The sequence below is a fragment of the Ascaphus truei genome, chromosome 2 (genome assembly GCF_040206685.1).
Source record: "Ascaphus truei isolate aAscTru1 chromosome 2, aAscTru1.hap1, whole genome shotgun sequence".
NCBI classification, from domain to species: Eukaryota; Metazoa; Chordata; class Amphibia; order Anura; family Ascaphidae; genus Ascaphus; species Ascaphus truei.
The window spans coordinates 169,049,233-169,074,966 of record NC_134484.1 but is presented as its reverse complement, the minus strand read 5'-3'; positions in this window follow the sequence as shown (position 1 = coordinate 169,074,966).

Below are 25,734 nucleotides of genomic sequence, written 5' to 3'. Positions count from 1 at the left end.
ATACCTGGCACCCGTGAGCTCATCCAGGAATGCATCTTTGTGGGCCATGGGTGTGGCATCGGTCACTGTCTGGGCTTTGAGCTGCTTGTAGTCCACACAGAACCAGGTTATCCGATCTTTTTTGGACACTAGGACTACCATTGATGCCCAGTGACTCATGGAGCAGGAGAAAAATCCCTAGGGCTAGCATCTGCTCAATAACTTTTCTGAACTTTGGTGGAGACCCAATAGGCAAATTTGAGGAGAGGCCACTGATCAGCGTGGTTCATTGGATGAACAGCTATTGGGTCCTGTTCAGCTTGTCCGTGAATAGGTCTTGGTATCTCCCTAAAAAGTTTCATTTTCTCCAAATGAGGAGTAGTGAGCTGAGTTCTGATCCACACCTCATCCACTGATCCTCCCAGCCAGGTCTTCCCAAGGAGATCCAATGGCAGGCTAAAAACAGTCATCACCACTGGCTCACTTGCAATCTTTGATGATCTTGGCTGACACCTAACATGTAATTTGTCTTGCTCACCCTCCCAACGACTGTGTACGGGTCAGACCAGCCAGCCATAATCTTCATCTGAGTGGGCTTCAGAACAAGTATCTGCTGCCCAGGGATGATCTCCGGGATACAGGCATTCCGGCCATAACAGGACTTCTGTCTGGTCTTGGCCTTTCCTCAGGTTAGCCTGTGCCAACCCCATGAGATCTTCCAACCATAACCTGAACTGCACAACATACCTTGCCGCGAGGTATCGGTCATGACCATCGCCCCCTCCTAAACCTCACTGAACAGGTCAAGCGAGTCCACGTTCTCGGCGCATAGAGAAGCTCAAAAGGTGAGAAAGAAGTTGACTCATGATGCACCTTTCTATTTGTGAATAGGAGGTTCTGCAGATTAGCTTTCCATTCCCCCCCCCCTCTGCATCAACAAATGCCTGAAGAATCTGCTTAAGGGTAGCATTGAACTGCTCATACAGTCCGTTTGTCTGGGGATGGTAGGGGGCTGTGCAAAGTTGATTAACTCTGAACTTAGCCCAGAAACATTGCAGCAGTTATGAGATAAACTGTGTCCCCTGATCAGTTAGGATCTCACTAGGAAAATCTACCCTGGCAAAGATATTTATGAGCGCCCCATTACCTTATTGGCCTCGATCAAGGAGAGCACAACTGCCTCGGGGTACCTGGTGCAAAAATCCCCATTGATACCTCTTCTCAGACTGAAGCGAGATCTTCAGCGACCTTAATATGTCCATCATCCCGCTGGAAAGGTTCCCCTATCATTGGTAGCAGTCTCAGGGGTGCTTTCATCCAATCACTGTGTTTGTCTACACACTGGCAGGTGTCATAGGAATGGCAGAATGTTACCATCGACTGCCAGCTCCAACCCTTAAAACTTCTAGGTCAGATGGTGACCCCCTGATGACCAGCTAGTGGGATCTCGTGGGCCAAGTGCAGAAGCTGGGCCCGGTATGCAGCAGGGACAATCAGCTGCCAAATTCTTACCCATGGTCATTCCAGAGCATCAGGGATTTGTTCCCGATTCAGGAGCCCATAGGAGCCAATATGATCCAGGCTCAGTGGCAAGCCCAGCAGCCTGCTGCTTTAGGCACTCTAAGCTCGTGGCAAACCGCTAGGCCTCCCAGAAAGTGGGGCTCTGCTCTGTTCCCTCATCCCTAGCCACACAGTTGGGGATTGCGGGATCAGTCATATCAGGCTCTACCCATCTTATCTCCCTAATTCTGTAATGCTCACGCTACCCAGAAACAAGGCAGGACCCCGGCACTGAAGAGGAACGGTACAAAACCACGCACCCACAGCAGTGGAAGCATGCCTGGAAGGCGGATTGTCTAGCGTTGCCGGGTCTGGGTTGGAGAGAGAGGGTTAATCGATATTCTTGCCGGGTCTTGGGGTTGGAGATGGTAGAAACCTAGATGTCTGTTTAGCCGTGGTCTGGGAGTGTAGATAGGAGAATGGTCCAATTCCGTGTAGACGTGATCAAGAGTTAGAGAAGTCGCCAAAGTCGAGCGTAAGCCAAGGTCAATATCCAGAGGGGGTTTCTTTACAAGCCGGGTCGGTACACAAGAGGTTAAAGTGCAAGACAAGAGAGGATCAAGGCACAACTGTGGAAAGCAACAAGGCTACAAGACGTTAAACTGCAAGACAAGACAGGATCAAGGCAAGGCACAACTGTGAAAAGTAACAAGGCTACAAGAGGTTATGCTGAGCACTGACTGAGAGCAGGAACAGGAACTAAGTAGTAACATGAAAGCAATAGGAGCGGGGGCGGAGCGGACGTGCGGCCCCAGTGGAGGCTGCGATAGGTCACAGGAGACAAGGGGCAATTTAGTGCTTGACACGCAGCTGGGGATCGTTGTGCGTCATCACGCGTGCACGCCGCGCGAGGGAGGTGCGGTACATCAGAGGAGGCGGAGCCAAGCTCTGTGACAGAGGCTGAAGAGGAGGGGGTGCACGCACGAGCGGAGAGGGGAGCGGAGGCAGTGGCAGCTGTGGTACTATTTCCTGGTAAGGAGGGAACACACCGCAAGGGACGTGTTCCCCGATTCCTTACAAATTCAAACATATAAAAGTGATGACCTCGGACCCCTTATCTGGGACAGACAGATGTTCCTGGCTGTTGGTGGCCAGAGTTTGGCTTTTGGTGACTGGGGAGGTGTACTCTCACATGAGGCGTCCTCAGTCATTCACCAGCAAAACATTGGTGTCCAGTCCTGTCAGTACCCCCACCAACCTGTAATCTCGGTCTGCTCCCCATTTGAGGAAAATCCTCTCCAAAAGTAATGGTGCATGGGGACCCATCTATCATCTTCACCTTGATTTACTGGCTGGGCAAAAGATTCTCAGGAGCAATCAGATCCGGGCAAATCAATATCATGGTCACCCCAGTACCAAGCAATCCGGCCACAAACTTGGTGCCTATGGTCACAAGACGAAGGTGGATCCACCACACATGTGGCTTGAGAACAACATGGGCGATGTGGTGCTGCGCCAGACAGGCATCTGCCATCGGGGTTGCTGATTCATGAACGTTGCTGTCCTGCGGATACACCGGAATGCATGATGCTGTTTTATTGTAAATGCCATTCCCACCTACTGTAGGCGATCGGTAAGTGAGCTTTGGAATGTGGCACCAGAGTGGTGTTAGCTGATTGCACCACATTAGGGCAATCAACCTGCATATTCACAGGGTGGCACTTTCTCTGGTTCTGAAACTCTGTCGGCCGTGAGTGGTTCAAGCATGGGGCACTAGGTTTTAGCCGCTACATTGCCTCTGGTCTAGATACCTCTGCCGGATGGCCACCTTACATACTGGGGTAAGGACCAGTTGTCTGCTGCCCACAATGCAGATGAGGATGGGCTGAGATTAAGTTGTCTTTCATCTCAGCCACACGCTGTTTACGGTCTAAAACATCCCATGGTTTACGGTCCTTCTGGTCAGCTTGATTCCCTGTGGCTCCCTGTGTTAACTGCAGGTTCTGGAACAGGTGGCACTGACAGGAAGCAACTTCCTGTCTTTAAAAGCTCTGCTCCGCTGTTAATTGTCTACAGCCTACCAGCTAGGGTCTGGTCTGCTACCACACAGTGAGGAAGTTAACCCTTCCAAGTGTATAAATACATCAGAGCCAATAACAAGGTAACAAGGTAACGTTTCTGGACACAGAGTCCCTTCCTCAGACCAAACACCTGTGTGCTCCTTCTATTTTTTGTTCATTCATATAAATATATATATCAAGAAATTAAGCAAACACAAAAATGCAATAACAAACATTTATTACACAGAGCTATGTAAGATGATCCACAATCGTATAACTGAAAATGTAAGAGAATGTAACTGTTATACTGAAGAAGACTAATAAAGATAAATGTTTAAAGAAGACAAAGTAGCAAATCATCGCACACAATCAAGACAATAAAAGAATATGCACTTATCATATAGATGATTTAGGTCTTCTCCAAGAAATTGTACAAGGGCACAGCTAACACGGGGCATAGTCAAGTAGACAAAGAGTGAGACGAAACAATACTGGTGTTGCATTCTTCCAGGAGAAGTAGCAAAGGCAATAAAATTCAATGAATAGAAATGACCCAGGGGAAGATAAAAATGGAACTGAAATCTTGAAAAAAAACTAGGGATGACGTAGAGAATATTCTTAAACTCTTTAACAGAAAAATTCCAGAACAATGTACCAAAGCCGTAGTTATCATCATTTTTAAAAGGGGAGACAAAGACCATAAGAACTACAGACGATCAGTCTACTTCAAACAACTTACAAGATTTTTACAAAGATATTCAGTAATCGGCTGAAACAGATCCTGGACTTTTCTCATTCTACAGAAGAAGTAAATTTTCACAGGTGATACAAAACACATTGAACCACATTGAAGTCATTCCCAGAAATAATTAATATGATCTACCACTCAGTTAAGGAATCATAGATTGTGAAAAAACATTTGATGCTGTCTACATCTCAGCCATTCTAAATGCATTAAGATGAGAACGTGTTGAAGAATCAGACACTGATATTACAAATAACATTTACGAGTATTATATGGAAATACAAGCAAGATAGGATTTGCAATGATAGGCAAATCCCATGCAAACACCATGCCACAAAAGATTTCACAGCAACAATAGAAGAATTCTTCAAGACATTATTTATTTATAAAATGTTTTACCAGGAAGTAATACATTGAGAATTAACTCTCGTTTTCAAGTATGTTCTGGTCATAGAATTCACAGTCTCAGTCACGTGACGCGGGACATTTACATGCATAGGAGATACCGGCACCCTATAATGGGCCCTGTATCTCGGGAAGCAGGGGGTCCCCGGACCTCAAATCGACAAGGTTCTGCTCCGGAGACCCCTGCTCATCTAAACTAGTAAGAAAAATAAAATTAAAATATGTAGTAAAAACTATTTTACAACCCACCCCCTGTGCCCGCACATAAAACCATTATTATTATTTTTTTATACACAGTATTAATACCACAGGTCGACGGGGGTCCTCAGGTTGTCCCCGCAGGTCTCCATGGTCCCCAACGGGGTCCACGGGTGGTCCCCATGGATGGTTCCCACGGGTGTCTGGGGGCCCTCGGGTGGTTCCCACAGGTGTCTGTGGGCCCTCGGGTTGTTCCCACGGGTGTCTGGGGGCCCTTTGGTGGTCCACGTGGGTGTCCAGGGTCCCCAGGTGGTCCCCATGGGCGTCTGGGGCTTCTCGGGTAGTCCCCGTGGGTGTTAGTGGTCCCTGTGGCTCCCCACTGGCCTGCAGTACCATTCCTGTATTTAAAAAAAAAAAACCATGGGCTACATTTCAATAAATACACCCTCCCGATCAACACACACATACCGTACAGTACAGTAATGTGCAAAATAACTATTATCCAGATATGGAAAATAGATTATTTGCCCATTATTTAACAAAACATTAGCCAGCCAGCATAAATAAAATAAATAAAAACCGTTCATCTTATCCCTGCCAACATGAAGGTCGTCCTCGTCAGCATACTGCAGGGCAATGTACTGTACTTTTATTTTTACAGGTTTTTTTGATTGGATTTTTCTTTTTTTTATGTTTTTCATTGCCCATTGACGGCTAATGTATTAATCTATGCCTGTTTAGGGTACAGATGAATACAGTGGGAGCCAATGCATTTTTTGGCAAATGCATTTCTTCTATTGACTTATATTTTATACTTCTTTTTATTGTTTAGATTAAATTGATTTGAATTGTGATGGCTTGTTTTTTTTCTTTTTACAGATTGGTTAGAGATTTTATTTAATGATGTATTTTGGTGGCTATTGGTTTTAATTAATGTGTTGCCTAGTGGTTGTATAAATTAATTGTTGTGGTGGTTACTGCTTTTAGGTATTAAATGTATTTTTTGACTAGTGGTATGATTTATGTAATTGATTGCATAGTGGTTTTAATGATTTTATTGAATGCCTAGTGGTTTTATTTCTTTAATTAATTGGCTAGTGGTTTTATTTAGTTAATTGCTTTGTTGGCTAGTGCTTTTAATTTTTATTTATGGGTTTTTAGGTGCTTGTATCTATTTTATTCTTGTGTATTTTTAACATTCATGCTTTTATATTAGTGTGACCATTGACTGCTATAGTAGCTTATCATGCCCATATTATATGGGTATGATGTACAACTATGCCACTCAATGAGTACAGGGTGGCAATAGTGGGTCTGGGGTGGTTGGTTAGGCCTCCCAGGTGGGTAGTGGGAGAGGGTGGGTTAACCCCTTAGTTACTATAGCGGTTTTTAACTTCTAATGTGATTAAGGGGCTAAGGCCACTATATTGTAATGTTGTGTTTAATAATAATGGGCAAATAATCTATTATCCATATCTGAATAATAGTTATTTTGCACATTATTGTAGTATGTGTTTGGTGGGGGGGAGGTGTATTTATTGAAATGTAGGCCCTTTTATTTTAATACAGGAAAGGTTCCGCAGGCCATTGAGGACTCACTGGGACCACCCGAGGGCCCCCAGACACCCACGGAAACCATCCTGGGTACCCTCTGGGGCCCACTGACAGCCGTGGGGACCACCCGTGGACCCTATTGGGGCCCAAGGACACCAGCGAGGACCACCTGGAGGCCCACTGAGCCTAGTGGGGACCACCCGAGGGCCCACAGACACCCTCATGGGTGCATGTGGGGCCTGCGGACAACTGTTTGGACATCCCGGGGACCCCGCCGGCCTGTGATATTAATCCTGTGTCTAAAAAAATAAATAATGGTTTTATGTGGGGACACAGGGGGTGGGTGGGTTGTGTATTGTTGGTTGTTAAATATTGTAATGGTTTTTGGTAGCTAGGAGGTTGTGTGTTAGGTTAGCCTCTAAGGTAATAAAGTTGACTGTAAATGCATTTTTCAATGCATCTGATTCAAGCCGTGGTCTCCGGTGCTGATATTAATGGATATCATCTCCGGAGACTCCTGGCATCAATCCGATGCAGGAAAAAAGAATTGTATTTTTGTAAGTCCCATCTATAGATACTAGTTGCCAAGCTGCATGTATCTGTTTTTGATATAGCAATATCAAGCTGCCTGTATCTGTTTTTGATATAGTAAATATCAAGAAAATCCAGTTGGTTTTTCTCACTTGGTATGTTAATGTGAGATTTAGTTTGTTGTGATTATGACATTTGACAAATTCCTTCAGTAAATCTTCTGTCCCACTCCAAATTAGCAAAATGTCATATATATATATCTAGATTCCACGTGTTGGTGGAAGTTGGTTTTCTATATAGATGTCTATTAAGACATTTGACAAATTCCTTCAGTAAATCTTCTGTCCCACTCCAAATTAGCAAAATGTCATCTACAGTATATATCTATAGATACGTTACTAATGGCACAAAGCCACCACCCAAGACATATCATATATAATATCCCAATAGGACAGTTTCTGCGCCTAAGAAGAAACTGTTCATCTCTATCCGAATTTAAGATACAGGCTAAAGATATGACAGTAAGGTTCAAGGAACGAGGTTACGCTAATAAAATCATAAAGAAGGCCTACTACCGTGCTTTCACATCTGAAAGAACAGCATTACTTGCTAATAATAAAAAAGAAGAGGCAACAACAGATAACGTAATTAGGTTTATTGGCAAATTCAATAGTCAATCACACGAGCTCAGACAAATTTTAACACAACAATGGCATGTTCTACAAGAAGATCAGGACTTGTGCAAAATTTTACCACCAACTCCGAGCATGTGCTGGAAACGCAGCAGGAATATCAAAGATAGACTAGTCCATAGTCATTTTCAATCAAAACCCAGCAAAACCTGGTTGGGAGAAAAACCAACAGGTTATTATAAGTGCACAAGATTTAAAGCATGACCTGTCATGAAAAATGCCAAAACCTTCATGAACCTCACAAAAACACAGACCTACCCGATAAAGGCGTTTATTAACTGTCAAACCTGTGGAGTCATTTACTTAATGACATGTGAGTGTGGGAAGCGGTATGTGGGCAAAACACATAGACCTTTTAAAACTCGTGTCCTTGAACACATTGGAAATGTCAGGAATTTGGTAGATACACCATTGGCCAGACATATTATTCAATTTCACCAAGGGAATCCAAATGTGATGAGTTTCACTGCAATTGAACACGTCCAGCGAAGTCCACGGGGGGTGACTGGGACAAATTACTTCTCCAACGAGAATGTCGATGGATATTTCTATTACAGTCCCAGTCACCCTCAGGACTTAATGAAGGATATTTATATTCACCATATCTTTAAACATTTCCCTTCATAAGGGATTATTCATCCATTTTTGTGGGGACCCAGGGTATACAGTATTCATTGCAAGATACGTATTGACCCTAGGGGCGGATCATATAAGGGTGCATAGATTCCTACACCATACATTCACCAACCCCAAGCAAGAATTATCTTGTAACAAGTCGATTCGTTTATTTATTTGTTTTCACCTGTTATATCAGATGAGTGCTTGTTTGAAGAGGGAATTACTATACTAAAGATAGGTCCGTGACATTAGTCATTTATGCTAACCCGTTCCGAAAGGGTTAATTGAATGTATTTTGACGATATACCAATTCCTATTAGCCAATAGCAGCCAAGCGCTCCCTTTAAATAGTCGGTTCAGAACTTGAGGAACAGACTCATCCCCTGAAGAAGCGCGTTAATCGTGCGAAACATATGTCGGGTCGAACGCCACGCGAGTGACGTCACAGAGGAGCGGCGGCACATACGGCACATGCGGCTGATGCGGACTCATACCAGCTACACTAGCTGGAACCACGGCTTGTATACTCTCTCTCGTTGCTGTTTGGGTTCGCCGCAACCCTTAGTTGTATAGGCAAGGGCTTGCAACATATGCTGGTGACCTATTAGGCTGCGTATTATTAGTGTATATATACACAATTCCATTGCAGGACACATACGGCACATGTGGTTGATGCGGATTCACAACAGCCACACTAGCTATAGCACGGTTGGTACACTCTCCCCTGTTGCTGTCTGGGTTTCGCCGCAACCCTTATCTGTATAGGCAGGGACTGCAACATATGCTGGTGACCTACTAGGCTGTGAATGTTCGGTGTATACATACACAATTCAATTGCAGGACTACCTGCTGTGCTTTAACAGCTCTCTAACTTGTGCCCCAACAGTAGCCAAATAAGAGACCAGCTACACTCTTATTGTTATCCTACATTATCTGGGCAACTGTATTAATCAATACTGAGTCCACTGTTATTCAGGTGGTGACTCTTTGGCATTTATCAGCTATTGAAGGGCATATGTGTGGCCTTTGTGCATTTGTTGCAAATTTAGGTGTTGCTTTAAACGGATACATTTAATACAGTCAATTTATCTGTGTCAGTTGATGTGAATTTAACATCATTGTATGCGTTTATAAGATTAGCAACATTTTTCTTTCAAGATACTAATACCGCAAAGCCTATGTGAACGCAGGAGGGGAAATGTAATCTCTGACTACAGTATCACAGTAATAACGGTGGTGATCAAGAAGTATTGATCAGAGTAAAAGAACCCTTATTATTAGCACACTTTTGTCATATGCATAAAATAGTTGGACTTCAGTGGTCTCACAGTTAATTACTGTATGTCTGAGGAAAGTCCAGATTCACAGAGGAAGTCGGAAAATATAATAAAATTTTATTAAGTCTAAATAGATATTTAAAAACAGATATACATAATTAAAAATCCCTATTGCTATGAGTGGTGGATATGTTTTGGTCCCAAATCAAAGGTGTAATACCTTATGTGCACATATCTTGACTAACAGAATCACAGCTATATTTCAGGTCTCTTGACCAAAAAGCTCAAAATTGCAGGTGTAAATTGATAGATAATAGTCACAAAGTGGTCAAAAGAGAAACAGAATACAGTCTCAGTGTGTACTGTGAGGTAGGTATTGGAGGTGTAAATAGGGGTGGTGGTGAGCAGTTAATGGAAACCATATACATGTATAGTTCAATGCTGTTGTATCAGAACATGTGTCTGCTAGTTGCAGTATATGCTGGAATCCGCTGGAGTAATGAACCCACTAGGTCTCTCACACACTAGGACCCGCTATGCTGTACTGGGGGGTTTAGATCATAAAACCGGAATCACCCAGGTAAGCCTTGTATTCAAAGCAGATGTCTATATGTATATAACCGTAGAGCAAAACATATATGCAGCAATACCAAAACGAAACCTCTATGGCGCCAAATGTACAATGCTCGTGAGTGCCGATTGTGTATCGTGCTGTTAGCCTATTCACACCGCGAGCTGGCTGCCATGATTGTGGTATGTATCAATACAAGCCTGCTGTTGGAGCCGGTTGCTGAAAGTCGCCACTCTGGTGACGTCACTCCTGTGACGCCTTACGTCCCGACGCACGTTTCACGTGTCTACCACGCTTCTTCAGGGGGCGGAGAGATAAAGGTAGAGCCTCCCCTATGCCTGTTTATACCCTCAGATCCAATTAAAAAGACCCCTGACCTTTACTGCGATTGGTAAGTGAGGGGCTAATCAGTTCATATACCTGTGGAAAGGTATAATGAAACTCGAGTGTGTATTGTGGCTGTTATTAACTATTTAATTGCCTCCTAGATATATATGTGGAAGTAGCGCTGCAGCAAGATGTTGGAGAAACCACAGCCAAAGAAAGTGCTGGTCTAGTGCTACTATCTTGTTTATCATCATACCTGAATGTAAATTGAATGAGTAATAAAATAAATAAAAAATGATAAATTGTGTCTACTTATTACTATTGTTGGTTATTATCTCTAAGTTAGAGGTGGGGGATCTTCATCCAATAAAAGGAAACCCTTAGTCATGGTCTAATTAGGTGAGGAAAACCCTACACTACATTAGGTTAGTAACTGCAAGCGACATTTCTGTGAATCAGGTGACGTGATGGTGAGAGGTGATGTTACCAAGTGATGAATATAGGTATATGTAGGAGTGAGACTCAAATATAAATACCTGCCCATTATGCACAATGCAGGTGTGCTTTAAAAAGAAAATTTTACACTAAGAGTGCTATGTGTAATGTACTGTGTAGGAATGAGTGAGTGATGAGACCGTGATGAAGTTAGTGTAGTGTGTAGTGAGATATCCAAATATAAATTATCTATAAATGGTGATGTATATATAGTGCTTGCTGAAGTGGGAGGGGGTATTTGTTGATATACATCACATTCCTCGCAGTCCACTAATGATGAAATTAATAAATAAAAAAATAAATAAAAAACTTAAATGTGTATTGGTGTCCTAGTGAGAAGTGAATAGTGTAGGATTGTGACTCACATATAAAGGCCTGCCCCTAATGGTCAATACAGGTCTTGTTGACATAGAACTTACAAGGACAAATTAAATACAATGTCATATGTGTAATGTACTGTACTGTGTAGGATTGGCTGAAAATGACGAGGGCAGACAAAAAAAAAAAAAAAAAGTAAGATTAAAGTAGGTTATGATGAAAGTAATATATCTATATGAAGGGTGAAAAGATGAACCCCTCATTGAGCCCTTTTGGTACCATTGTTTGTAGTTGGAAAATCCATCGGCTTTCTTGCTGTAGCAGACGTTGGTCCCAGTTCCCCCCTCTTGAGTCTTTTGCGATATGTTCTATACCACAGAAGTGCATCACTTTGGGATTCCCATTGTGATCCTCTATGATATGTCTCGCGATCGGAGTGTCCGTGGAATTTCGGACATTACCGATATGTTCCAAAATCCTCTGTTTGAGGGGTCTGTGTGTTTTTCCAACGTATCTGATGCCGCAATCGCAGCTCATGAGGTAGATAGTTCCACAGGTGAGGCAATTAATAAAATCTTTGATTTTATACGTATCAGAGTTAATGGAACTCCCAAATTCTTTTGTTGCTAACATGAAAGGACAGGCTTTGCATCTCGCGCATGGGTATGAGCCTGCTGGTTTAGTGCCTAACCATGTTTTTTGACAAGTTTTTGTTAGGTGGCTATGAACTAGCCTATCCTTAATGTTCTTATTGCGTCTATACCCTGTAGTGGGTACTTGTCTAAGAACTTTGCTTAGGTCTGGATCTCCGAGCAAAATATGCCAGTGTTTACTGAGGATGTTTTTTGTCAGTCTAGATTGGCTGTTGTACGTGGAGATGAACCTAATCACATCCTCTTTAGGTGTCATCTGTTTGGGTGTGAGAAGATCAGTTCTTGCAGATGTAATTGCCCTATAGTAAGCTTTCTTGATTATTTTTTTACTATAGCCTCTCATGAGGAATCTATTGGACATGTCTTTTGATTGTTGTTTGAAATCGATCGTGGAGGAGCAGTTACGTCGCAATCTTAGGAATTGTCCTACTGGGATATTATCGGTGACATGTTTGGGGTGGTGACTGTTTGCTCTTAAAAGGCTATTTGTAGAGGTAGGCTTTCTATAAATGCTCGTCTTAACAGTATCCGAGTCACCTCTAGATATGGTGATGTCTAAAAATTCAATCTTCATTCTGTCGTAAGTGACGGTTAGTTTTAGATTGAAGTTGTTATTGTTTAGACAATCAATGAATGTGCTCAGAAGTGTTTCTGTGCCATTCCATATCAGGAAAATGTCATCGATGTATCTGACCCACAACTCTATACATTCCGTATACATTTCCATTGTCTCTATGAAGACCACAGTTTCCTCCCACCAGCCTAGGTATAAATTGGCATAGGTGGGAGCATATGTGGTCCCCATAGCTGTACCCTGTATTTGGTGGTACAAGATGTTATTGAAAATGAAGAAGTTGTGGGTCAGTACATAATCCAATAGTTTGAGGACCAGACTGTTGTGTGGTATACAGTCAATGTTTCTTGCCCTAAGATGGTAGGCGACGGCATTCATACCATGTTGGTGAGGAATGCTGGAGTACAGCCCCTCCACATCGAGACCAACCAGAATAGAGTCTGTATTGAGTGTAATGCCATCCAATTTGCGAAGAACATCAGTGGTGTCTTTCACATAAGATGATAAAGTTTCCACAAATGGCCTCAAGATTCTGTCTAGGTATATGCTGGTATTTTCAGTAATGTTGCCTATACCTGAGACTATGGGCCTTCCCGGAGGAGGTCTCTTATCAGTATCAGTAGTAGTAAATCACAGTAGTAAATAAATAAGATATTTTCTTTTGTTCCCACTCCCCCGCTCCCATATGGGGATTTTTAACATTTTAACATTTATTTTAACTATTAAGTTTGATATTTTGATGTATTAAATAGTTTTTTGTTTTTCGTCGGTTCCATACCCTGACAGGGACTTTCTGTGCAGCCTTTGGCAATTAGGAATAACACACCCATATTTAGGTAAAGAGTGCAGACAAGTGGGGTTCTTTACTCAATATCTTTTGAGATCCCCTGTTCATATATGTTATACCTCCATGCACCTACCTCATTATCTACAGGACTGTAATAATATATATATATATAGGTGAGCGGTTGAATTTCTCTTCTATGATTAAGTCTCTGAATGAGTAACTATAGTTAATGGGGATGCCGAAAACCCATTGGTTGTCCGTCGCGTGACGTCATCATCGCGCGTCATTGTTGATGTAAGGGAGAGTGTGTAGTGCATAAACACAGTCACCTGACTGCCTATGAGCTCCGTTATTGGTGGATACCCTTGAATAATCGTTTTTGTATTGTTTACATTTTTAGGCTGTCAGAAAATGTATGTTGGTGATTAGAATAAAGGATGTTTGAATTGTTAGTCATTTTTTGTTACTGCATCCCGTTTTGGGGTATAATAGTACTCATTATTGCACAAGCTATACTGATGGTCAGTATATCACAGAGGATCCCTATGAGTGTTTTTAAAAAGCATAAGGTGTTTATTATAAACTATAAACATATGGGGATAGAGTGGATAGTTGATATATCCAACGGGACTCCAGTTGTAAAAGTTTTTTATCCCAATCTCCCCCTCTCATGTCACTTTTGAGACTTGCAATGCCTTGAAATTGCAAAGAATTAATGTCTCCGCCATGATCTCCCCTCACATGGCAGGACACCGGGGTGTCCAACTTATTCCTGATGGATCCGACATGTTCCAGTATGCGTCTTCGGAACTGTCGAACGTTTTTTCCCACATACTGAATTCCACATTTGCAGGTAATAAGGTAAACGACTTTCATTGTTTTGTAGTTGATAAAGTTTTTCATTTGAAAGGTCTTTTTATTCTGGGTGCTTCTAAATGTTTTACTGGTGTGAACATATGTACATGCTTTACAAGTGCCGCATTTATAGGTGCCTAGCGTTTTCATTGGGAGCCAGGTCTGGGCTTGTGATTTACTTTGAAAGTGACTGTGCACTAACGTGTCCTTGAGATTTTTGGATCTTTTCGGTACCATTGTGGGAAATGGTTTAAGGACCTCCCACAAATCATCGTCCTCCAAGAGGATATGCCAGTACTTTTTGTAAATACCATTGATCTGGTCCCACTGTGCATTGTAGGTACCTATATAGCGGATTATTTGTTTGGTGTCAACTTGTCTTTTAGTGTACAGTAGTTCTTCCCTCTTTGTTTTCTCTGCATTCTTGAAGGCCTTATTAATATTTGCTCTGCTGTAGCCTCTAGTTAGAAATTTGTTTTTCATTATTTCTGCCTGGGAGTGAAAATCTACCATATTAGAATAGTTCCTCCTAATTCGGAGGAACTGTCCTGTGGGAATGCCTTTAATGAGTGATGCCGGATGGTGGCTATCTGCCCTGAGATAACTATTAGTAGCTGGTTTTTTGGCATGTGATATAGTGTTAATAGTGCCATCTTGTTCAATAGAGATTTGTATGTCTAAAAAAACAGATTCTTATCATTGATTTCGTATGTTAACCGTAAATTATGTTGATTAGAATTTAAAGTATCGACAAATGTTGTGAAAGATGTTTTACTGCCTTTCCATAATACCAGGATATCATCTATGTAGCGAATCCATATGATGATATTGTCTGTGAACCTTGTCATGTTCTCATTGAACACTGTGTATTTCTCCCACCAACCCAGGTACAGGTTAGCATATGTAGGGGCACACGTGGTCCCCATTGCAGTTCCCTGTACCTGGAGGTAAAGTTTGTTATTAAACAGAAAATAATTGTGGGTTAAGACAAAAGACAGGAGGTCACACATGAATCCGTTATGTTCAAGATATTTGATACCTCGAGTAGAGAGAAAAGATGCTACAGCCTTAAGGCCTACCTGATGCTGAATGCTTGTGTAGAGAGATTACATATCAAGGCTGCATAGGACTGTACCGTTATCAATGGTTATTCCCTCTAATCGTTTCAATACATCACGTGTGTCTTGTACATATGATGGTAATGATGTTACAAAGGTTCTCAGGAATTTATCAATGTAGACACTGGGGCCCTCAGTAAGATTCCCAATGCCCGAGACAATTGAGCGGCCTGGCGGATGTATGGGATCTTTATGAACTTTTGGTAGACTGTAAAAAGTAGCTGTTTTTGGGGATAGATTATACATAAATGTATGTTCTTGTTTTGAAATCACAGATTCTTCTAGACCTTTATCTAGAAGGATTTTTAACTCTTTCTGAAAAATAGGTGTTGGGTCCTGTTCTAGGACTCTATAACAGTTCTTGTCACTGAGGAGTCTTAAGTTTTCTTTGACATAGTTATCAGTTGTGAGTATAACAATGTTATCACCTTTGTCAGAACTTTTTTTATAGTAATTTCCTTTCTTTCTGATAAGTCTTTAAGTGCTTGTCTTTCATTTTTATGCATGTTATCCTTTCTCCCTCTCCCTTTGGATGTCATATTTCCTACTGTATGTCCCTAGACACCAATTTAACAAAAGTTTCTACGTTACTACAGGTATCCATTGGAGGGGTGAATTTACTTTTAGGCTTAAGTTGAGTAAATGGACCAACACCTGATGTTCGTTAATTTTCTTCACATAATTCCAATAGGATATCTAGATTATCTAGATCTTCATTACTCATTTCTACAGGGTCCAGATTTTTGGACCTTGCTTGTTAAATTTTCCTGTAGTATTTGTGTAATAATAATTTTCTGGCAAATAAATTGGTGTCTTTGATGCACTCAAATTGGTCCATATTGGAAGTGGGAGGCCTCGTTTAAGGACTCTTTGATGATCATCATTTAAGATGAAGGGGCTCATGCAGAGAGGAACGTTAAAAAAGTTTAAAATGCCTGTAAAATAGCCACAGATTTGCCGTTAGTGAAGGTGTTATGCAGAGAACACCGTTAACTCATTTCGGCAAAAAACTGCTAATTGCCAACTTTTCCTGGCTATTTGAAACTCGCCATACTAATGCACATATTGGCGTGTTCCAGCGATTCGGAGCTTCTGGAATACCATGCTATATTAGCATGGCGAGTTTCAGGTTCTCGCCACGAGTTTGGCGAATTTTACAGCTCTGAAAAATTTTCTGAGCACTTTTAAAAATCGCGCCATTTTCTCCCGAGTTTAAGGATTTCTGGCTAGTTTTTTCGCCAGAAGATGGCGCTATTTCCCTATCTATGCTCTCTGCATGAGCCCCGAAGTCTGTTAAGTTCATGATAAAGGTGTCTGGTAATTTATCTAACTCTAGTGTTATGTTCCCCGTCTATGCTTGTTGTGTCCTCTGTTCTTGGATTTTCTGCCTCTTCCTCCCCTTGCCCCTCCTTGTTTGTTTAAATATAAATCTGGGGGGCCGGGTACTGAGGTCTGTCCTAAAAAAGAGGTGGGTTCTTGAGTGACTGTTTTGGATCTAGTGGCATTAGACCCTGTATCTGTTGTTTGCAATCTGTTGTGCATTTTCACCTGGTTATTAGAATTATCAGTGTCTGAGGATTCCTGATCTGTGGTTGAATCACTTTGGACTGTTGGTTCAGTGTACTGTTTGTATTTTTTCTGGAATTTATATACGTTACCCTCCTGGTAATCAATCTTATCGCGTGCAAATTTTCTATGTTTCCTATCTTTTAAATCTTTGATATATTTGTCAATATTAGTTTTCAATTGTGATTCGTATGTCTCAATTTTTTTCACTTTTATTCCATTTGTCTAATTCTAATATTAAAGCTTTAAGGTCTTTATTCACGATTTCTAATTTCTCCTTTTCATGTTTGACTATAAGAGTCATTAGGTTTTGGGAAAAGGATGATAGGATATTTTCCCATGCCTTGCGAAATTCAATATCCTGAATCGAGTGAGAGGGGGCTACATTTATTCTTAGGCCGCTTGGGATTAATTTCTGTGTGATATATGCTTCTAGACTTGTGATGTCCCACCAGAGTCTGGATCTATTGCTATAGGTTTTGTCTAGTTCACGAAAAAAGTTCTTAATATCTGGATTATCCGTCACTTCAACCTGTTCAAAGTTAAGACTAAAGACACTTTCTGACTCGCCAAGCCATGAATCAAAGTCTATTGAATTAGATAGGAATCCGGTCATTATGCGAGACTGGTGGTGTGTGCTCAGGTACACGAGAAAAGGTGAAGGACACCTCAAATTAGTTACACACAAGAAAAATGACCCCTGAACGAGGTCAAATGTGTATCTCGTACAACATCACAGAGGAGGGTAGATGGATAACCTGTGTGATGACTGGAACTGCAATAAATAATACTAGGGTGGTGCTGACTGGGAAAATATACTGTGATAAACAAAGAAAAGAAAGAAAGCTCCCTATAGTGTCGCACTAGAGAGCACCCTACACTTAAATTAAAAGTACTATTTATTAATGAATGAATTAAAATATATTTATTGCAGCAAAATATATAATGAGCCAAATGATTAAAACAAATTAAAAATGAGGGAGGTGTCTGTGTGCTTATTGTCAAAAACGTCAGTGTATATAATGAAATAGCTATTGATTACTATTTATGTCCACGGTTATATGATTAAACTAACAATGGTAATAGCTATTAAATACAATTCAAGGTCGTCCGACAACTATTCCTAAGTAGATGAGAGTGTCGGTTTGTTAAGAGGGTAATGAGCTCTGTGTATCAATGGCTTTGCTTGAAAATGGAGTACTGTGAATACAGTCACTATATACACATACACAGTGATACCAGACCACCAGGCTCAGAAATAACTGAGCCTATAGGTCTGTCCTGGTGAACAGCTATAACACATGATAGCCAAATGCTCTTAAAAAAGAATGAACATAGCCCTCTCAGACCACACTCTGTGGGTCTAACACTCAAAATATAAACTAATTAGGAGATAGTCAGAGCGTTGTGCTTCCCATGACGAAGACTCCAAAATGCTCAGACAGTGAGGAAAGCACCAGACCTCTCCGACTAGCCTGCACCTGGTAGTGGCGCCTGGCCTGCCCAATATGTTTCACCGTTGTGGTTTCATCGGGGGCAGTTCCAAAGTGTTTCTGGTGAGTATTTATGTGTATTTGCTGCTCTATTGGCCAATTAGTGTCAGGCTCCAATTAGTCCTCTAGCGTTATGTCATAACCACGCGTCATAGTAGGGTGCATGATCTTAATCCACCCTGATTGGCTGTTATAGGTCATCTGACACTCTATTGCAATGCTAATAGGTCAGTGATTAGGGTATAAATATAATGGTGACAAATGCTGGACTCTGATTCGTCATTCCCGATCACCTGACCATCATGGCTGCCTCAGTGTTAGTTCCGCATGTATCTGCAGTGCATTGCTAGTCTCTGAATGAGTAACTATAGTTACTGGGGATGCCGAACACCCATTGGTTGTCCGTCGCGTGACGTCATCATCGCGCGTCATTGTTGATGTAAGGGAGAGTGTGTAGTGCATAAACACAGTCACCTGACTGCCTATGAGCTCCGTAATTGGTGGATACCCTTGAATAATCGTTTTTGTATTGTTTACATTCTTAGGCTGTCAGAAAATGTATGGTGGTGATTAGAATAAAGGATGTTTGAATTGTTAGTCATTTTTTGTTACTGCATTCCGTTTTGGGGTATATTAGTACTCATTATTGCACAAGCTATTCTGATGGTCAGTATATCACAGAGGATCCTTATGAGTGTTGTTCAAAAGCATAGGGTGTTTATTATTAACAATAAACACACGGAGACTAGGTAAGTATCAGGGCTATTTACAGACTGTTCAGGTGTCACAGAAAGGGGTGGAAAAGAGGAAGCCCTCATTTAACCCACATGTACTCATTATTGCACAAGCTATACTGACGGTCAGTATATCACAGAGGATCCCTATGAGTGTTATTCAAAAGTATAGGGTGTTTATTATAAACTATAAACACATGGAGACCAGGTAAGTATCAGGGCTGATTACAGACTGTTCAGGTTTCACAGAAAGGGGGTGAAGAGGAAGCCCTCATTCAACCCACATGGGGATAGGGTGGATAGTTGATATATCCAACGGGACTCCAGTTGTAAAAGTTTTTTATCCCAATCTCCCCCTCTCATGTCACTTTTGAGACTTGCAATGCCTTGAAATTGCAAAGAATTAATGTCTCCGCTATGATCTCCCCTCACATGGCAGGACACCGGGGTGTCCAACTCATTCCTGATGGATCTGACATGTTCCAGTATGCGTCTTCGGAACTGTCGGACGTTTTTTCCCACATACTGAATCCCACATTTGCAGGTAATAAGGTAAACGACTTTCATTGTTTTGCAGTTGATAAAGTTTTTCATTTGAAAGGTCTTTTTATTCTGGGTGCTTCTAATTGTTTTACTGGTGTGAACATATGTACATGCTTTACAAGTGCTGCATTTATAGGTGCCTAGCGTTTTCATTGGGAGCCAGGTCTGGGCTTGTGGTTTACTTTGAAAGTGACTGTGCACTAACGTGTCCTTGAGATTTTTGGATCTTTTCGGTACCATTGTGGGAAATGGTTTAAGGACCTCCCGCAATGCAGTTCTAGTCATCTCACAGGTTATCCATCTACCCTCCTCTATGATGTTGTGCGAGATACACATTTGACCTCGTTCAGGGGTCATTTTTCTTGTGTGTATTCTTCAAAGTCAGCATAGTTATGTCGAGTTGCTAAGAACTGATCTGTGGGAATACCCTACTTCACTGCTATAGGGTGAGGTACAGTATAACCACATGTAAATCAAAAAGCTAATCTAGGTAATCATGCTACAGTAAGTACTGGCCCTACGCCTCCACCCCTGCCATCAGGGCTCAGAGTGTGGGAGAAAGAAAGGCCACCATTGGACTCTGTTAAATTAATCCCCTTTTTATACAGTTTCTTTTGTATCCTTCTTTGCACTAACCCCTCTGGTACTGCCGAGCCTTACAGTGACTGTGCTACTCCTCTCTTACTCAAGTACCGGTAGTGGTTAGTTATATAGTAGTATAATTAATTGCTGGAATAAAAAGGATTTCCACGATAAAACTCATATAATATTACATTTATTCCTATAATAAAAAAAAAAATACCAACTGGCCTTCAACCCTGCGCTGCTGCCGCGTCCATCTGGCTGCAATAACTGAATATCTCTTTATGGTGGATATACTGGAAAAAAGGGGAGGCACTAAAAACATTTTATCTTTCATCTTGCAGTAAACTACCATACCAAGTGTCCATACATACGGTAATAGGAAGGGCACTGGTATCTTTGTCTTCCCTTATTTTTTTTATTATTATTATAATTATTATATGAATCAACATCTAAGATCTTTGCAAAACTGATCATTTCTATTAGACGTGATATCAAAGCACAAAAAGGTCAAAGTATGTTGCCAAATGTATAAAACATTAAGAGGCATTTGAAGTGACAGTGGAAGACTAAAGACATTCTCTTACTGTAACTTAGTTACAGGTATTTAAATCCTACAGCAAATCTCTTGTGGTTTCTATAATGTGTTGACAGAATGAAGGATCTGTAATACACAAATCTTCCCCAGCAAGAGCACTGTACAGCTTTATTAAGATGATACATTTATCTATATTTTACCACTCTCTTGAGAACTGTCTGCTTATCTAGAAGGTTATTATGAAAAGCTGAATTTTAAATGTCTCCAAGCAGCATTTGTAATGATTTTCTTCTGAATCGTAATTATATTATACCACCTAAACATTTAAATATAACAGAACAGCAGTCCCTCATACACCAATTTGATCAATGTAAAACAAATTTCTCTTTATCTGTATGACGTTTTAAACTGTAATTTGATAGTCACAATGCCAATAGGTTAAACATATTGATGAAGTACTGAGAGAAAATATGTCCTCTGACCCTTTGTGATTTACTGTGTACCCCTGCACATTAAATTGTAGGAGAATAGCTGGTAGTGTGGCCCTGTAATTTGGCCTGCCCCATGACGTTTAGCCCAGTTTCAATTTAATTACTACGGGTGGATGGGAATAAACACAATGGCATAGAGGTGGGGGGTAAAGGGCGACGTGGGGGGTAAGTGGCGACGTGTGGGGTGTTGGGAGAGAATTTAAAGTCCCATTGGGTTCAAATACAAATATAACTTATATTTGTACCTATACATTGCAGCATAATAATTTTTCCCCACTGTTAAATGTTATTTTTTAACTTGTTCATTTTCTTCCCATGTCATTTTAATTTCCTCTTTTATAAATTGCTAGAGACATGATTAAGAGAAACAGTTTTACAAGTATTTTACAAAGGTTGGCAATGCAACAGTAGTATGTTTGGTACTGTATGTTTTTTATTTGGGGGTAACTGGTGCCTAACTGTGGAACTGGAGCGACCAGAGCTTTGAAGAGAGCTTATGCAACATTCTGAAAATCTGTTCAGTGATACTATTTTAAAAACCTCTGTAGGATTCTCCATGAAATACTCCAGGCCATCATTCCCAGGTGCAATCATAAACCACCTAACCTTACAATGCCTTCATAGACCTTTCAGCCCATATACCTACAAAAAATGGTCCCCCGTGTCTTGTCTGATTTATTCCTGCTGGAATACACCTGACATCAAGTGTTCTGCACTCTGATCCAAACTGTTAACACTCTTCAAATTAGGAGAATAAATACAGCAGGTGAATAATAAAGTTCAGCAATTTTATAATTATGCATGCAAATTTAAATTGGTGTATTTTGATAGGAACAGTTCACCTTCTTATTAAAGATTATGTATTGGGCTAGATACATGAAACTGTGGTAACCTAAAAATGCAGTACTATTGCAAAACAATGCATTATTTTAATAGTGCAATAGATAAACAAGTGGCTTAAAACGGCATTTTTGGGTATTATCGGCCATACATCACGTTCCAATGTTTGTCAGAGTGGGATTAACGGCAGATATACTGCCCACTTTTTATCACCTGCCCCAGGCTAGCGTTAGTCATATATAGAAGTACATGCACACCGCTAATAGGTGCTGGAGGGGGTACTTATCTGCCGGTGCGCTGTGTCCAGGGAGGTCCAGACATCTCAAAGGTACACAAGCAAGGAAATGGAAGCAGGCACACGGTCTTTCTGAGGTTGCAATTTATTGTGCCACCAAAAGGTCCAACGTTTCGGCAAAGATTGCCTTTATCAAGGAGAGGGCTACAGGATATACTTAGCACACCACTATTTATACACAAATGGGTACTCACCCCTCCATGATTACTGCTGCCATGCTCCTGGATTCAACGCCCCCAACGTGACGTCAGAGCGCCAGCGCGACGTGGCATGATGACGTCATGCGACAATAGAGGAGGATCATGGGTACCTGTGTAGAGACAGCCTCCCCGATGCCTGTAACAGGCAAAGATGGCGATCCTGCAGCATGCTGGACATTCAGGGAGCAGCCCATTCACTGGCAGCCGAGGCTCCCCCGGTGACGTCGTGAGGGCAGTCTAAAGGGGAGGGTGTGTTTAATTGGGGGGTAGGGTGGGTGGTGGCAGGAGGGATTAACCCCTTCATTTCCATAGCAGTTAGCAACTAAGGTAATTAAGCTTTTTTTAATTATGCAACAGAAGATTGGTTGAACAGCAAAACCCAGGAAGCCCTTGAGAAAGGGCAGTATAACCTGAAATGCGTGGGAGAGTTCCCATGTCTTGTCCTTAGTCTGTTTTTTGTTTTTTTTAAGATGTAGTTCAATAAAAGTTTTTTTTATTTTTTACATCCAGTTGAGCAGTGCTTCTTTCTGGGTTTTTCTGTTCAACTAATCTTCTGTTGCATATCTTTACCTGCTGATTGGAGTGACGCGCCGTAGCTGTGCAGGTTTTCCAGCAGGACTCCCAATATCTGGTTACCAGAGGACGCCCTTTCACCATGGATGGCTCCGCGCTGAACCGGGCTATCTGAAGGACAGACAGGGCAGTTCCAGACCGATCGGAGCTTCAAAGCAGCTTTGCTTGCTTCAACATACGGGCTTCTCATCTTTCCGTGATTACGAGAACGGCATCTCTTCTTGAGCAGCCCAATACAGCGACGGGACATCAAAGTGACGGATAAAGAACTAGTACTCGGATCGGGATTACAGAGGTAAAAACTATCTGTTCTCTGTAGCACATACACCCCTACGAGTTCGAATATATATTCCATAAACTTAATCCTGACTGTCTATACCTCAAAGAAATTGTGGGTCCTGCTTTGCATTATTTATATATACCTGCACCTAAAAACAATGACTGTTTACACACAGACATTATTACTGTCTATTATGAAATGAGAATTTGGGACTATTTGAAGCTCAACTACTCATATTTATGCTATTTTTTTCTGGAGCTACGACGGGTGGTTCAATTTTTGTATTTTTTTTAATTATGATCTTTTTCCATAAATTTGAAGCAGGGTGTTTCCAGAGCTGAACCACATTAATTTCAGATCCAGAGACCCTCTGCTTCCTGAGGTTCAGACCTCCATAGGGGGTGCTGGTATCTCTCTACAGTTTAAATGCCCTGGTCACGTGGGCCGTGAGGCTGGAAATTTAAACTTGCAGGAGATACTGGCACCCTTATGGAGGTCTGAATCACGGGAAGCAGGGGGACCCGGACCTGAAATGAATGAGGTTCAGCTCCAGAGACCCCCTGCTTCAATCCTATGTAAAAAAATAATACAAATGGTGAGAACTGCTGTAAGAGCTGCTCGTGGAGACACAGAGACTGCTTATCTCTGCTCTCTCTGCACAGCTCTTATAGTCTGGTGGCTGGCCTGGGAGGATTAGCACTATGGGAGTCCCATTCAGAAGCTGGACCCCCGATGTGTTAATCCTTCTAAGAAACTTACTGCTCTCCTGGCCATGAGAGCTGTAGCTAAAATGCAGTCGCGAGGCTGACACCTTCCAGCCGCATTAGCCTCTCCATATCATGGTCAAGAATAGTGCTAAATCTGTACTATAAGGGCACAGCTGTACAGTAATATGTTATCAGATGGGGATGCTAACAGTGATGAGCTTTGTTGTATAAATGCTTCATAAATGGAGTAAATATTATATTGATAACTTTCTGATTCTCTCACGGGTAAGCTAATTCCAGTGATGAGGAAAGAAAACAATGACATTATCATTTTTGTGATGATAATGTTCTGAATATATAATTATCCTTGCCACTATCATAAATTCTCTTCTTTTTACCAACTTAACTGTATATTTTTGTTACCTAGAACATGTCTTTATTAACTTCTTCCTGGAGAGGAGGCCTGAAACCGGAGTGGAAACTTCACTAAAAATCTCTGGCTCACCAGTGAATACCATTTAATAATTATGCATTATTAGTATTATTATTAGACTCATATTTGAAAGGCTCTCAATTACTAACTTTTTGTATTGTATCTTTGTTGGTCTTTATTTATATAGCGCCATTAATGTACATAGCGCTTCACAGCAGTAATACACGTGACAATCATATAAATAATAAATAGCAAATAATACAAATAACAGATCATGGGAAAAAGTGCTTCATATATAAAAGTAACATTTAGGAAAAGGAATCCCTGCACCAAAAACTTATAATCTAATTGGAAGGTAGGAAGAAAGTACAGAGAAAGTAGGAGGGCATCCTAGTAAGTGTGTCTGCAGAGGGCCATGGTTTATGTATGAGGTGTAAAGTATCAGCCACCGAGCTACTCATATGCTTCATTAAGCAGGTTTGTTTTAAGGTGGATAGATAGGTGCTAGTTGGATATTGAGGGGAGGGGCATTCCAGAGGTGTTGGGCAGTCATTGAGAATGGTGTAAGGCGGGAGAGGGCATTAGATACAAAAGGGGTAGAGAAAAGACATCCTTGAGCAGAACGCAAGAGTCGGGGTGGTGTATAGCGTGAAATTAGGGCTGAGATGTAAGGAAGAGCAGAAGAGTGTAAAGCTTTAACCATGAGGATGAGAATTGTGTGTGTGTGTGATACGAGATTTGCTAGGAAGCCAGGAGAGTGAATTCAGCAGGGAGACGCTGAGACAGTGATTCTGGCAGCAGTGTTTCAGATAGATTGTAGATGAGACAGGTGAGAGGCGGAAAGGCTGGACAGCAGGAGGTTACAGTAATTCAGACTGGAGAGAATGAGGGCCTGTGTCAGAGTTTTAGCAGTGGAGCAACAGAGGAAGAGCGTTACTTGCTTTTTCATTTTCAGAGTCATCCTATATTGTAACTTGTTTGGAATTGCAGTTTTTGGCTAATCATAGAATGATCAGCTGCTCTGAAGCTTATTGAATGTCACACAATTGCTACAGTTGCTGATATTTACCTTTATGTGATATCAATGGTGAGAAGAAGAGGAAGAACCGACAGTGGATTCTGAATATTTCCTACTGGAAACACATAAACATTCGCATTGACATCCCAACATTGAGTTAACAATATATAGTTGTAATTCATAA